The 16,804-nt window shown below is 45.4% G+C and overlaps 1 long non-coding RNA gene across 1 annotated transcript in view; it reads left to right on the top strand.

Annotated features, from left to right (window-relative positions):
* The first annotated feature begins 261 nt into the window (after positions 1 to 261).
* The window catches only part of LOC137204699 (uncharacterized), a 77,750-nt gene continuing 61,207 nt past the window's right edge, over positions 262 to 16,804 (top strand). Inside the window, exon 1 of the long non-coding RNA XR_010933793.1 lies at positions 262 to 542. This is a non-coding gene — a long non-coding RNA (uncharacterized lncRNA). The remainder of the gene's footprint in view (positions 543 to 16,804) is intronic.

The following is a 16,804-nucleotide window of genomic DNA, read 5'->3' as shown; positions in this document are numbered from 1 at the left end:
AGGCTGAGCAACTCCAAGGCTTGCAGGCCTGTAGGGTGCAGCCCAGCACCCTCCCTCCTTCACTCTCCTCACTGGTAACCACTAGTTTGTTTTCTATACCTTTGAGTCAGTTTCTGTTTTGCTATAGACATTCATTTATTTTTTTAGATTCCACATATAAGTGATATCATACAGTATTTATCTCTCTGTCTTATTTCACTAAGCATAATATTCTCTAGGTCCATTCATGTTGCTGCAAATGGCTGAATTTCATTCTTTTTTTATGGCTGAGTAATAATGAACTGTGGATATATAGATATATCTTAATCCACCTGTCTGTCGATGAGCACTTGGGTTTTTTCCATGTACTGACTATTGTTAAATAGTGCTGCTATGAACATTGGGGTGCATGTATCTTTACAAATTAGTGTTCTCATTTTTTCTGGATATACACCCAGGAGTGGCGTTGGTGGATCATACAATAATTCTTTTAGTTTTGAGGAACCTCCACACTGTTTTCCATAGTGGCTGAACCAGTTGACATTCCCACCAGCAATGTACAAGTAAGTGTTCCCTTTTTCTCCACATTCTCGCCAACATTTATTTGTTGACTTTTTGATAGCCATTCTGACAGGTGTGAGGTGATAACCTCATTGTAGTTTTGATTTGCATTTCCCTGATTAGTGATGTTGTGGTGAGAATCTTTATGTGCCTGTTGGCTATCTGTATGTCATCTTTGGAAAAGTCTATTTAGGTCTTCTGCCCTTTTATTGATTGGATGGTTTGCCTTTTGGTTACTGAGTTGTATGAGCTGTTAAACATTTTGGATATTAACCCCTTGTTATATCATTTGAAAATATTTTCTCCCATTCAGTAGGCTGTCTTTTCGTTGATGGTTTCCTTTGCTGTGCAAAAGCTTAAGTTTAATTAGGTCCCATTTGTTCTTTTGCTTTGCTTTCTCCTTAGGAGACAGCAATATTTTTTGATCTACAATCTATGTCAAAGAGTGTTCTGCCTATGTTCTCCTCTAGGAGTTTTATGGTTTCAGTTCTTACACTTGGGTCTCTAATTTATTGTATACGGTGTGAGGGAATTTCTGGTCTCATTGTCTTATATTTGTCTGTACAGTTTTCCCAGCACCACTTACTAAAGAGACTTTTATCCATTGTGTACTCTTGCCTCCTTTTGCAGTTTTTTTTTTCTTTTGCAGTTTTTCATCCTTAAAAATAAGTCGTCTCTAGTGATCATTTCAAAATCTACAATTTTTAGTTGTCCTATAAGTTTTTATGTGTGTTTGGACTTTTAAAATGTCTTTTAACGTAAAAAAACTGTTTAAAAAGAATTTAAAACAGGTTCTGAGTATACTTGCTACCCCTCTTCTCTTGTATACTTAGGGCAGACATCATTAATGAGTTTTCAAACTATTTCCTGCTAAATCTGGTCTTAGCTTTGCAGTCCTTCATAATGGTCTCAAGGCAACAACTGTCACTTCTTAGGGGTTGGTATAATAAAAGGATCATTTGACAAGCCCAGTTTAAGGCTCTCTTTGCTTAGGACTGGAATAAATATTAATCTCTTAATAAAATAATACATCAAACTAATTATACAAAACTCACTTCAAAAGAGGAGGCATGTAGATTATTTTAGGGGCATTAATTTGTGACATGAGAAAAATACTAAAAGCTTTTAGGGACTTTTTTCTTTAAGAGTTGCAATTCCAAACGTTATTAGAATTCAAGCTGAATGTAAGTGTTATACTAGGATAATAGTAGCGTCAATTTCTGTTTTGGGAAAGAACATCCTAACTTCTGATGATATGAATAGGTTTTCCTCAGATGACATGATGAAATAGAAGTGAAGGCTGAGTTTGGACAGAGTACTAAACGTCTTTAAGGGAGGTGACAGTTTTGGCAGTCTATAACATGTCATGGAAACACACAATTGGCTAAAATAAACTAAGCCCTATGAGAATCAAAGGGAAAGCTCTTCAAAGTAGTAGAATGGTGACATTTGCTCCTTCCTTGGTGGCAGGTGAAACTGTTTTGAATTTGACTAGAGATCCATGTAAACATACTGGCTGGAAGATAAGTAAAGATATTCTAGGTGTAGTTATATACTGATTATTTTCTAGGGAATAGTTTTAATAGAATATACCAATGTTGGGATTTTCTTGGTAAATAGACCTATAATTGTAGATAATGAATCTCAAATGTGCTGAAGAATACAGGCTTTTTAGCTATAATTAGTGAGTTAGACCCTAAAAGCTAAGCTACTAGATTGAACTGAATTGCTTTCACTGTCATCACTCTGAATCCAAAACATCCTGGTAAGGAAAAGCAGGGGACTTAGGTGGCTGGGTCTGATAGATTTGGGGCCTCTTGGACATGGAGTTGAACACTGAGTATGCAAGTGAACACAGTATACAGCTATTGCTTCTCTTTTGGAGTCTTTGCTAATCACTAAAGCTTGATGTCAGGTAAGATTTGCATTATGTGTGTATCTGAATTACCCTTCAGGCCTTTGAGTGTGCTCAGGATCACATCAAATATTTATTGGATTTGCCCTAAAAAGGCAAAAATCACAAGAGTGGACTTTGCAAGTGTTAAAGATATTCAAACTAACATTTTACATTGAGGAACTTGACAACATGCTGTATGCTTTAATACCTTAGGGATTTGCACTGAACACTGGTATCTTAGAATCTCAAGGAAGCATTTTGTGTTTTAGGAGGCATAATCATCCCCCCTCCTCTAAAACAGTGAAGCTCAGACTCATTTAACTGGAGGAAATTCATTGGCACAAATAATGGGAAATTTTTAAAGAAAGAAATCATATAAATACATTTGAAAATTGATAAAACTCAATATATATTCATGAAAACCTTAGTCAGTTATGGAAATCACTTAATGTGATAAAAGATCAAGAAAATACTATAATAAATCACAATGGTGAAATGTTAATCTTGCCTTCCAAAAACAAATGGATGCCCACTATGATGAATTTTATTATATTATTAGAGGTCCTAGCCTAAGCGTTAATGTAATGGAAGTAATAGAAACTATAATTACTGGAGGGGAATAAATAAAGCACTGTTATCCACAAATTGCATGATTACATATGTACAAAACTTTTTAAATTGCACTAAAATATTAGAAATCAGAGGAAATTAGTAATTTTGCTGGGCACAAGGTCAGTATACAAATCAATTGTGGATAAATATATCAACGGCAAACAGAAAAACAATTTTTAAATGTTCCATTTAGTTAGGAACATGTTATGGGCTGAATTGAATTCCCCCACCAACAGACGCACTTAGAACTCTGTGGGAAACAGAATTCTTAAGATGATTCCCACTGACTCACACCCATATACAATCTCCTTCCCTTGAGTGGGATCAGACTTGTGAATACATTAGTGATCATTCCCCTATTTATATCACAAAGGTGGAAAGCCTTTGCAGATGTAAATAAGGTGACTTGGAATTAAATCCAGCTGACTTGGAATTAATCAAAGGGAGTTATCCAGGATAGGCCTGACCTAATTAGATGAATTTTTAAAAAGAGGTCTTGATCCTTCTTTGAAGCCCTGAGATGCTCTTCTACTGGCCTTGAAGCGTACAGCCATGTTACGAACAGCCTATGGACATAGACAGCTTCTGGGGGGTGCTGCGGACCTCAGTCCTACAACTAAGAAACTGAATTCTGCCGGCAATCTTAATTTTGCTCGCAATCTTACCTAGCTTGAAAGACAACCTCAAGCACCCCATGAGAAGTCAGCCTGACCTACTATCTTGATTGAAGCCTTGGAAGATAGGAGCAGAGGACCCAGCTTAGGTATTCCCAGACTCCTGATCCACAGAAACTGTGAGATAATGTTTTGCTTAAACCACTACATTTGTGTTAACTTTTTTATGCAGAAATAGAAAAAATAAATACAGTCATAAGCAGGGAACTGAAGACTTTTTCTCTACATTAAGTGCTTGAAAAATCAAGTCATACTAACCTTGGAAAGTCCACAGTGAAACAGCTGCCTCATTGAACGTTTGACCCATGGTGACGCCCAGTCACTGGCATCCCATCTATGAACAGAAAGTATCCAAAAAGTTTGCCAGTGCCTCATTCCAGAATATAAATGGACAGGCCCTGAAAACTGTCATGCAAGCTAAGTCTTAAAGAAAAGAAATGCCCTTTAATTTGTGATAAACTGAGTTAAGTGATACTAGTGTTTGGGAAGATTAGCCATTGTTTAAAAAAAGCCTAACAATAATTAAATACATTGGAAAGCAAATTCCAGAGGAAAGTAAAATAACTTTGGTATACTATATAGCTAAACAAATTGACTAAACGTATTCCAGGGTGCGGGAAATGTAGTTATGGTATACTAATTGGCTCAGCTCTGAGCCATATCTATATTAATGTAATAGAACACTGAGTATTGATCGAATAAATAGCTTTAAAAGAACATAGAGGCTGCAAGGGGAATGAAAGTATAAGGGAACCAGACACTGATTTACTCTAATAAAATTGGTTATATTTATGTCAAAACTGAATATATCAAGAGCTCTCAGAGTAAGCACACTATCTGGAATAGCAAGATATGTACCAAAAATTTTTGAAATTTGGAAGAGGTTGATCCTGAGGACAAATACTAGAGCTGGGAAGGGATGGAATAGGGCATTACTGTTATTACTGACATCCTTCCAACACTATTTAGCTTTTCAGTACTTGTGATTGGTCTGTTCCTATTTTCTATTTCTTCCTGCTTCAGTCTTGGGAGATGGTACCTTTCTAAGAATTTGTCCCTTTCTTCTAGATTGTCCATTTTATTGGTATATAGTTGCTTATAGTAGTCTCTTAGGATCCTTTGTATTTCTGTGGTGTCCTTTGTAACTTCTCCTTTTTCACTTCTAATTTTACTGACTTGAGCCCTCTCCCTTTGTTTTTCTTGATGAGTCTGGCTAAAGGTTTATCAGTTTTGTTTATCTTTTCAAAGAAGGAGCTTTTAGTTTCATTGATCCTTGCTATTACTTTCTTTGTCTATTTCACTTATTTCTGCTCTGCTCTTTAGGATTTCTTTCCTTCTAGTAACTTGGGTTTTGTTTGTTCTTTCTCTAATTGCCTTAGGTGTAAGGTTAGGTTGTTTATTTGAGGTTTTTCTTGTTTCCTGAGGAAAGATTGTATTGCTATAAACTTCCTTCTTACAACTGTTTTTGCTGCATCCCATAGGTTTTAGATCATTGCGCTTTCATTTTCATTTGTCTCTAGGTATTTTTTGATATCCTCTTTGATTTCTTCAGTGTAGTTTTTGAAAGTATGTGCAAACATCAATTTGGTGAAAATAAAAATTAGATTTACAGGGTCTAATAGTATAAGTGTGATCTCTTTTTTCTAAAGTAAATGTTTTTCTCAATGTTGATACTCACTGCAGCACACTAAGTTGTCCCTAAAGGCCTGAAAGAGTAATGTACCTCTCTAAGAATCTGAAGAGGAGGGAAGACTGAATTGCTAGGGGACCTTGGGTCTATTAGGCAGAAGGAAAGATTAGAAGTAAATAGTCTAAAAATTAGAAAGAGTTTGTGTGCTTTCTGTGAGACTATTAAAATTATATAGTGGACTGAAAAGGTAACTATACCTGTTAGATATTAAAAATTCTGTTTGAGTCTTTTTTTTTTTTTTTTTTGCGGTACGCGGGCCTCTCACTGCTGTGGCCTCTCCCGTTGCGGAGCACAGGCTCCGGACGCGCAGGCTCAGCGACCATGGCTCACGGGCCCAGCCGCTCCGCGGCATGTGGGATCTTCCCGGACCAGGGCACGAACCCGTGTCCCCTGCATCGGCAGGTGGACTCTCAACCACTGTGCCACCAGGGAAGCCCTGTTTGAGTCTTTATTGCAGAAATCTCTATTTCTAAAGAGATGCATTATGTCCAGCCATAAATAGCATTGGGATTTACCTGAGCCTTTGAATAGCCTGTAATTACTGTCTCTGCTAAAACTTGTGAAAAGTTATAAGGTAAAGACATTTGTAAACGGAACAAAATTAGAATGAAAAACAAAATCCAAGAAGTTCATGGACAGGAAAGATACATTATTGTTTTATATGGTAATCGACATTAAATGTTAAGTTTAAAATTTACAGGCAACCTTATTGTTAATCTACTTAAAGAAACTGGGAACTATATTTAAAATCAAAGTCATTTCAAAAGAAAAAGATACCCTTATTATTTGACAGTGATGTATAGACAAGTCACACAGAATTATGGGACAAATCTGACCTTCTGTTTCTTTGAAATATCAGAAGACTGACCAACAGATTTTGAAATATTCTATTTTCTGAAAGAAAATTTCTTCTGTGTAAGACATGTCCTACATAGATGAGTTTTATTTCTTCTCTGTATTTAATTTGCTTAATCACTAGGTTAAAGCCACTTTGTCTTTGCTATTGAAAATATTCAGTCATTAAGCAAATAGAAATGTAAGCTGACTGATTTTGACAATAAGCTCTTAGAGCTATAAGCCTTCTTATATGGGATGAGTTAGGAAAGGGAAAGGTAATAGCACTAGTCCAATGGGACAGGTATGCACCTCCCAACCCTGCTCTGCCTCTAAACCAGAGGTTACTAGGCAAAGAAGTACTAGACAAGTCTAATGAATTAGGTTTCTAGATAACACATTTGGTTTCTTGGAAAAATACTCAAGATAATCAAGTCCTGCCAAAGTCTGATTCCTCTTCTCCATAAAACTGAACTTTAAAGAACTTAGATAAGAGTTATCTAAGAGTATATCTAATTTTATACTCTATTTGCTTGCATAAAATAATGAAGCCACTAACAAAAATACAATAATTAAATGAAATAAAAATATTAATTCAGCATTAATTAAAAGACTAGTTAACACATTAAGAAGAACACTGGATAATAGAGGCAGGTCACAGAAACTGCTATGGACTAAATATTTTTGTACCATCAAATGCACACACCCAAACCCCATTTCTCTACACACACAAAACCCACACCCCTATTACTCCTTCCACAAGCCCACCTCAGTCACTCCACACAAAAAGAACTCCCCCGTCTCTCCCTCCACACACACACACCAGTCTCTCCACAGGCGCGCACACACACACGGACTCATAACACTTCTCTCCCTCCACACACACACAAACACACACCCATCTTGCTCTCCACACAAAACAGCCCCATCTCTACACACATCCCCATCTGCCCCTGCACACACACACACACACACACACACACGTCTTTCCCTTTACACTTCCCTGTCTCTCCCTCCACACCCACACAACACTCTTTGCACACACACACAAATCGGTTTCTCCCTCCACACCCTCCTCGTTCTCTCCCTACACATTCCTACCCTCTCCCCTGCACACCCACCCCCTAGTCTCTCCTCACACAAACACATAAACTCACACCCCTCTCTCCCTCCACCCCACTGTTGCTCCATCCACACTCATACCCCCACCTCTATACACACACCCCCGTCTCTCCACATGTGCACACAAACACCCCAGTGTCTCCAACACACATACGGATACACAGACCCACCCCGCATCTCTTGTTCCAACACACACCCCCAGACTCCTCCCATCTCTCACTCCACACCCACACGCCAGTCTCTACACACACACACCCATCTCTCCCTCCATGCACACACACACCTGTGTCTCCCTCATACTCTCCTTGTATGTCCATTCACACACAAGCCCATCTCTACACAGACCCCACACACAACACCATCTCTCTTTCCACAACCCCATCTCTCCAGTACACACACACAAATACACATGCCTATCTCTCCCTCCACACACACCACCGTCTCTACACACATACACCTGTCTCTCCCTCCATACCCCCTAGTCTCTACACACACACACACACATACACACACACACACATACACACATCTCTCCTTCTACAACCTCCATTTGTCCCTCCATCACTCTCTGTACATGCTCCCCCTTTTCTCCTACCACACACTCACATCTCTGCACACACACTCACACACAAACTCATCTCTCCCTCCACACACCCACACCTGTCTCTCCTCCCACACTCACCCATGTCTCCCTATACACACACACACACACACACAGAAAGCAGTCTCTCCCTTCACACAAACACCTCCATCCCACCCTGATAACCTGCACACATCCAACTCTCTACACGCACACCAACACACACAACATTGTCTCTCCCTTCACACCTATACTTCCATCTCCATAAACACACAACGACCCCATCTGTACACACACACACCCCACACAACCATGTCTCTCACTCCACACACACCCCAGTCTCTCCACAAGTGTAAACACAAACAGAGCCCAAGCCCAGTCTCTCCACAAACACACACACACCCCCGTCTTTCAACACATACACCCATCTCTAGCTCCACACTCAAACCCCAGTCTGCTCACACACACACTATTCTCTCCCTCCACACACAACCCCATCCATACACATGCACACACACACATTCAGAGACACAGTGACACCCTGTCTTTCCCTCTATACACCCATCTTTCCCTCCACACACAGACACACACATCTCTCCAAAACATACCCAAACCCCATCTCTACACACACACACACACACCTCTCCCTCCACTCACTCACCCCTGTCTCTCTCTCTATACACAACAACCCCTTTTCTACACACATATACGCCCACAGAACCCTGTCTCTCCCTCCACACCCGAGTCTCTCCTTTCACACACCTACACCCCCCATCTCTTTTTCCACACACTCCCTTGTCTCTCCCTCCACACACACGCACCCTTTTCTCACTCAATACATACACACACACACACAAAGAGCCAAACTGCATCTCACACACCACACCCCTCTCCCCTTCTACACACCTGTCATCTCTCCACACACACCATCTCTCCCTCCACATTTAAACCTCAGTATCTACACACACACGAAAACCCGTCCTTCCACACACAAAAACACCCACACACCTGTCTCTGCCTCTGCACGCCTTGAATCTCCCTATACATACCCCGTTTCTCCCTCCACAGACGCTCCATCTCTCCATCCACAACCCCAGACTCGCTCTCCACACACACACCCGCGTCTCCCTCCACAACCCCCATCTCACCCTTAAAACCTACACACACCAAACTCTCCACACAAAACACATAGTCGTCCCTCCAAAACACACCAAAACCCCACCTCTCCACACACACTAGCACACCCACACCCCTGTCCCTGCCTTCACACCCCCACCCTAGTCTACACACACACACACACACACACACACACACACACCCATACCCATCCATCTCTCCCTTCACTCACTCACCCTGGTCTCTCCATACACAAGCCCTTCTCCACACACACCCCACACAACCCTGAATTCCCTCAACACCCCCAATCTCTCCTTACACACACCCATGCAGACACACACACACACACACACACACAAACATCTCCACAAACATCCACACCCATCTCTCCACAACACTCTCTTCCACACACACACCCCAACTCTCCCTACCCACCTTCACCCCCATCACTCCACACTCTCTCACATACAAAACAGTGTCTCCATCCACACACACAGCTGTCTCTCCCACCACACAAACATCCCCAGCTCTCCCTGCACACACACACTGTCACTCCAGACACACACAAACCTGTCTCCCCATCCATACACACACGCAAACACACACATCTCTCCCTACACACACACCCCATATCTGCACATGTACACAAAAACACAGACACAGCCGAGTTTCCACACACAAACACACAAACCATTCTCTCCACACAAACACAGACCCACAGTGCATCTCTCCCTTCACACACACACACACAGACACACACACTTCCCATATCTCGGTCCACACACTCAACCGATCTCTCCCTCCCCACCCATATGTCAGGCTGTACACACACACACACGTCTGTCCTTCCACAATCCCTGTTCCTCCCTCCATCCTGCCCAGTCTCTCTCTATATGCTCCCCCTGTTGTTCCTTACACACACACTCCCATCTCTACACACAAACCCATATCTCCCTACACACACACACACACATACCCATCTCTCCCTACTCCTTTCTCTCCCTCCACACCCACAACCCAGTCTCTACACAACCATATACACACACACTCCCATTTCCCCACAATCACACACACCCACACCTGTGTCTCCCTCCACAACCCCTCTCTCCCTAAATACACACACCTGTTTCACCTTCCACAGACACACAAACGTCTATCCCTCCACACACCTCCTGTCTCTCCACACACACACACACACAAACACTTCTCTAGTTCCACACACACATCCACTACTCTCCCTCCAAACCCTCTTCTCTCCCTCAACTCCCACATACACCCATTTCTACACACACACACATACACACACACACACCCATTGCCTGAAACATAGAGACACCCCAGTCTCTCAACACACACACACATACACTTCAATGTTTCCACATGCACACACACCCCTGTCTATCCCTCCACACCCCTCTGGTCTCTCCAAACACACTCACCTTCCACACACTCTCCCTCTACTCACACACGTTCTCTACACACATACAGCCGTCTCTACCTCCACACCCACCCGAACACCCCAGTCTCCACAAACACAATCCCCAGCCTCTCCAACACACATACACACACACTAAGACCCACAACGTGTCTCTCCCTCCACACACACATACAGCCCAGTCTCTACACACACATGCACATGCACGTCTCTCCTTTCAGAACCCCCATTTCCGCCCCCATTCCTGCCCAGTCTACATGCTCCCCCTTTTCTCCCTCCACACCTCCCCTGTTGCTCCCTCCACACTGCAATCATTTCCTCCACACAGCGACCCCATCTCTACACACATACCCCCACTCACCCTTCTCTCCTCCGAACCCTTTCATCTATCCCTCTGTACACATACACACACATTCTCACTACACACACACAACACACCAATCTCTCCCTCACCCATACCCTCATCTCTACCTCCACACGCACAACCCAGTCTCTACACACCCTTACACACATACACAGACACATACCCATCTCCCCACAATCACAAACACCCACACCCCTGTCTCTCCCTCCACACCCCCATCCTCTCCCTACACACACAGAGACACAAACGTCTCTCCCTCCACACACCTCCCTTCTCTCCACACACATGCACAGACTAGTCTCTATGCACACACACACACCACAGACTCAACAAACACACAACCAATCTCTCCATATACATGCACACACACACCCACAGACACAAACAACATCTCTCCCTCCACACATATACAAACCCACACACACCTGTCATTCCATTTGCCCACCTGATGTCTCCACACACACACACACACACACACACATACACATACACATACACACCTCTCCCTCCACAGTTACATGCCCATCTTGCCCCACACACTCACACACCTGTCTCCCTCCACATACATACCCCAGGCTCTACACACACACATACACACTCACAAACCCATCACTCCACACATAAAAACACCATATCTCTCTCTCCCTTCACCCCCCCCCATCGAATCTCCGTCCTCATCCTCCCATCTCTGCTTTCTCACTCACACCCCAGTCTCTCCACACGTACACACACACACACACGCACACACACACACACACACACACACACACACCCCTCTGGTCTCTGCTCACAGCAACCCACACTGTAGCTCTCCCTCCACACACATCACCATCCATCCCCCGATCTCTTGCTACACACACACCTGTGTCTCCCTCCAGTCTCCCCATCTCTCAGTACACACCCTAGTCGCTCCACACGTACACACACACCCCCCCAAACACACACCCCTCTGGTGTCTCCTTACAGCAACCCACGCTGTAGGTCTCCCACCACACACATCAGGACACTTCTCCCCTTCTCTTGCTACACACACACACGTCTCTCCCTACAACACACACACCCATTTCTTCCTCCACATTTAAACTCCAGTCTCCCCACAGACTAACACCCTGTTCTCCGTCCACACTCACACCCCCGTCTCTCCATATACACCTGCTAACTGTCCTTTCACAACCCCCCATCTCTCCTTCCACACTCACACACACTCACACTCTCTAATTCCACACGCACACCCCTGTGTGCTCGTATACACACACACACAGACACTTCTCTTCCTCCACAGACACCCCGTCCCTACACACAGACATACACACAAACACCTGTCTCTGAATCCCCGTACTCCCCAGTCTCTCTAAACATACACACACACACACAAACCCCAGTTTCTCCAACACACATACTCACCCACAAAGACCCACACCATGTTTCTCCCTACACACACACACCCGAACAGCCCAGTCTCTTTCCCCACCTTCCCATCTCTCCAGCCCTGCTCCCAACACACACCCATCTCTTGTTCCACATGCCTCAGCTGTCCACAACCACACCCCAGTCTCTCCAATACACACAGACACCCGTCTGTCCCTCCACTCACTTCCTGTTTCTCCACAAACACACATACAACTCTCCTCTCTCCACACATCTTGCATCTCTCCACATATACACAAACACCCATCTCTCCCTCCACATGCACACCCTAGTCTCTCTGAATACACACACACACCCCATCCTTCCCTCCACAACCAATCCCCCGTCTCTCCACCAACACACATACATGCACAGTCACCTGTCGCTCCATCCACGCACGCACTCCCATCTCTACACAAATACACCTGTTTCTACCTACATCCACACACCCCTTTCTCCACACAAACCCACATGCACCCCAGTCTGTCCATGGGTGCACACCCAAAGAGACACTAACAACCCGTTCTCCACACAGAGGCACACACACTCACACACACACACACCTATGTGTCAGTCCACACAGACACCCCCAGCACTCCTTCCAGAAACACACCCCTGGCTCTCCCTCCACACACACACCACCATCACTCCACAAACACACACACCCCATCACTCCACATGCACACGAAAACACACACACACCGTAGTCTCCACAAACACACAGACCAGTCTCTATGCACACACACACAATACAGTGTCCCCCTGCACACAAACACACACACACGTGTCCCTCCCTTTACACTTCCCTGTCTCTCCCTCCACTCTGACACAACACCCTTTATATACACACACAAATCGGTTTCACCCTCCTCATTCTCTCCCTACACATTCCTCCCCTATCCCCTGGCACACCCATCCCCCAGTCTGTCCTCACATAAACTCACACCTGACTCGCCCTCCACACCACTGTTGCTCCAACCACAGTCATACCCCAGTGTCTCTACACACACCCCCGTCTCTCCTTGTGTGTACACCAACACCCCAACATCTCCAGCACACATATGGACGCACAGTCCCACACCATATCTCTTCTTCCAATACCCACCCTCAGACTCCTTCCGTCTCTCGCTCCACACCCACATGCCAGTCTTACACACACACACACACAAACCCATGTCTACCTCCATGCAAACACACATCTGTGTCTCCCCCATATTCTCCTTGCATGTCCATTCAAACACAACAGCCCCATCTTTACCTAGACACCCCACACAACACCATCTTACTTTCCACATCCTCATCTCTCCAGTACACACATACGAATACACACACATGCCTATCTCTCCCTCTACTCACACCCCCATCTCTACATACACACACACCCACACATACACACATCTCTCCTTCCATAACCCCCATTTGTCCCTCCATCACTCTCTGTACATGCTCCCCCTTTTCTCCTACCAGACACACGCCCATCTCTACACACACACTCAAACACACAAACTCATCTCTCTCTCCACACACACAGCTGTCTCTCCACACATACACTCATACCTCCATCTCTAACTCCACACTCAAACCCACACACCAGTCTAACCCTTGGCATACACATATCCTTTTCTCCCTCAACACTCGTGCACGCACACACACACACACACACACACACACACACGCATCCGTTTCACCTTCCATACACGCACAGAGAAATGTCTCTCCCTCCAAACACCTCCCATCTCTCCACAGCAGGCACAGCCTAGTCTCTCCACACACACACACATCCCCTAATGTCCCTCCAAACCCTCTTCCCGCACTCAGCTCCAACATACTCCCATCTCTACACACACACACACACACACACACACACACACACACACACACTTATATCCCTCCGTCCACACCCACGTTCCTATTGCCCGAAACATACAGACAACCCAGTCTCTCAACACACACACACACACACACAAATAAATCAATGTCTCCACGTCCACACACCTGCACACACACCTCTGTCTATCCCTCCACACCACTCTGGGCTCTACACACACACACACAGACCTTCCACAGTCTCTCCCTCCACGTACACCCCTACACTACACACATACTCCTGTCTCTACATCCACACCCACACAAGCACCCCAGTCTACACAAACATAAACCCCAGTCCCTCCCTCAGCACACACACACGCATGTCTCACTCCACATCTCCCTGGCGCTCCCTTCACAACCACACACCAATCCCTCCAAACACATACATCACCCTGTCTCTACACACGCACACACAGACACCCCTCCCTCTCTCCACATACCTCCTATCTCTCTACACACACACACACACACACACACACACACACACACACACCCCAGTCTCCACAAACACAATCTCCAGTCTCTCCAACACATATACACACAAAGACCCACAACGTGTCTCTCCCTCCACACACACAGCCCAGTCTCTACACACACATGCATGTCTCTCCTTTCAGAACCCCCATTTCTGCCCCCATTCCTGCCCAGTCTACATGCTCCCCCTTTTCTCCCTCCACACCTCCCCTGTTGCTCCCTCCACACTCCGATCATTTCCTCCACACAGCGACCCCATCTCTACACACATACCCCCACTCACCCTTCTCTCCTCCGAACCCTTTCATCTATCCCTCTGTACACATACACACACATTCTCACTACACACACACAACACACCAATCTCTCCCTCACCCATACCCTCACCTCTACCTCCACACACACAACCCAGTCTCTACACACCCTTACACACACAGACACATACCCATCTCCCCACAATCACAAACACCCACACCCCTGTCTCTCCCTCCACACCCCCATCCTCTCACTACACACAGAGACACAAACATCTCTCCCTCCACACACCTCCCTTCTCTCCACATACATGCACAGACTAGTCTCTGTGCACACACAGACACACACCACAGACTCAACAAACACACAACCAATCTCTCCATATACATGCACACACACCCCCACAGACACAAACAACATCTCTCCCTCCACACATATACAAACCCACACACACCTATCATTCCATTTGCCCACCTGATGTCTCTACACACACACACACACACACACCCCTCTCCCTCCACAGTTACATGCCCATCTTGCCCCACACACTCACACACCTGTCTCCCTCCACATACATACCCCAGGCTCTACACACACACATACACACTCACCCACCCATCACTCCACACATAAAAACACCACATCTCTCTCTCCCTTCACCCCCCCTCGAATCTCCGTCCTCATCCTCCCATCTCTGCTTTCTCACTCACACCCCAGTCTCTCCACACGTACACACACACACACACACACACACACACACACACACACACACACACACACACACACCCCCTCTGGTCTCTGCTCACAGCAACCCACACTGTAGCTCTCCCTCCACACACATCACCATCCATCCCCCGATCTCTTGCTACACACACACCTGTGTCTCCCTCCAGTCTCCCCATCTCTCAGTACACACCCTAGTCGCTCCACACGTACACACACACACCCCTCTGGTGTCTCCTTACAGCAACCCACGCTGTAGGTCTCCCACCACACACATCAGGACACTTCTCCCCTTCTCTTGCTACACACACACACGTCTCTCCCTACAACACACACACCCATTTCTTCCTCCACATTTAAACTCCAGTCTCCCCACAGACTAACACCCTGTTCTCCGTCCACACTCACACCCCCGTCTCTCCATATACACCTGCTAACTGTCCTTTCACAACCCCCCGTCTCTCCTTCCACACTCACACACACTCACACTCTCTAATTCCACACGCACACCCCTGTGTGCTCGTATACACACACACACAGACACTTTTCTTCCTCCACAGACACCCTGTCCCTACACACAGACATACACACAAACACCTGTCTCTGAATCCCCGTACTCCCCAGTCTCTCTAAACATACACACACACACACAAACCCCAGTTTCTCCAACACACATACTCACCCACAAAGACCCACACCATGTTTCTCCCTACACACACACACCCGAACAGCCCAGTCTCTTTCCCCACCTTCCCATCTCTCCAGCCCTGCTCCCAACACACACCCATCTCTTGTTCCACATGCCTCAGCTGTCCACAACCACACCCCAGTCTCTCCAATACACACAGACACCCGTCTGTCCCTCCACTCACTTCCTGTTTCTCCACAAACACACATACAACTCTCCTCTCTCCACACATCTTGCATCTCTCCACATATACACAAACACCCATCTCTCCCTCCACATGCACACCCTAGTCTCTCTGAATACACACACACATCCCATCCTTCCCTCCACTACCAATCCCGTCTCTCCAACACACATACATGCACAGTCACCTGTCGCTCCATCCACACACGCACTCCCATCTCTACACAAATACACCTGTTTCTCCCTACATCCACACACCCCTTTCTCCACACACACCCACACATACACCCCAGTCTCTCCATGGGTGCACACACAAAGAGACACTAACAACCCATTCTCCA

The sequence above is a fragment of the Pseudorca crassidens genome, chromosome 13 (assembly GCF_039906515.1).
Source record: "Pseudorca crassidens isolate mPseCra1 chromosome 13, mPseCra1.hap1, whole genome shotgun sequence".
Taxonomy (NCBI): domain Eukaryota; kingdom Metazoa; phylum Chordata; class Mammalia; order Artiodactyla; family Delphinidae; genus Pseudorca; species Pseudorca crassidens.
Note: the sequence above shows the minus strand (reverse complement) of the source record. Positions and strands in the feature narration are given on the sequence as shown.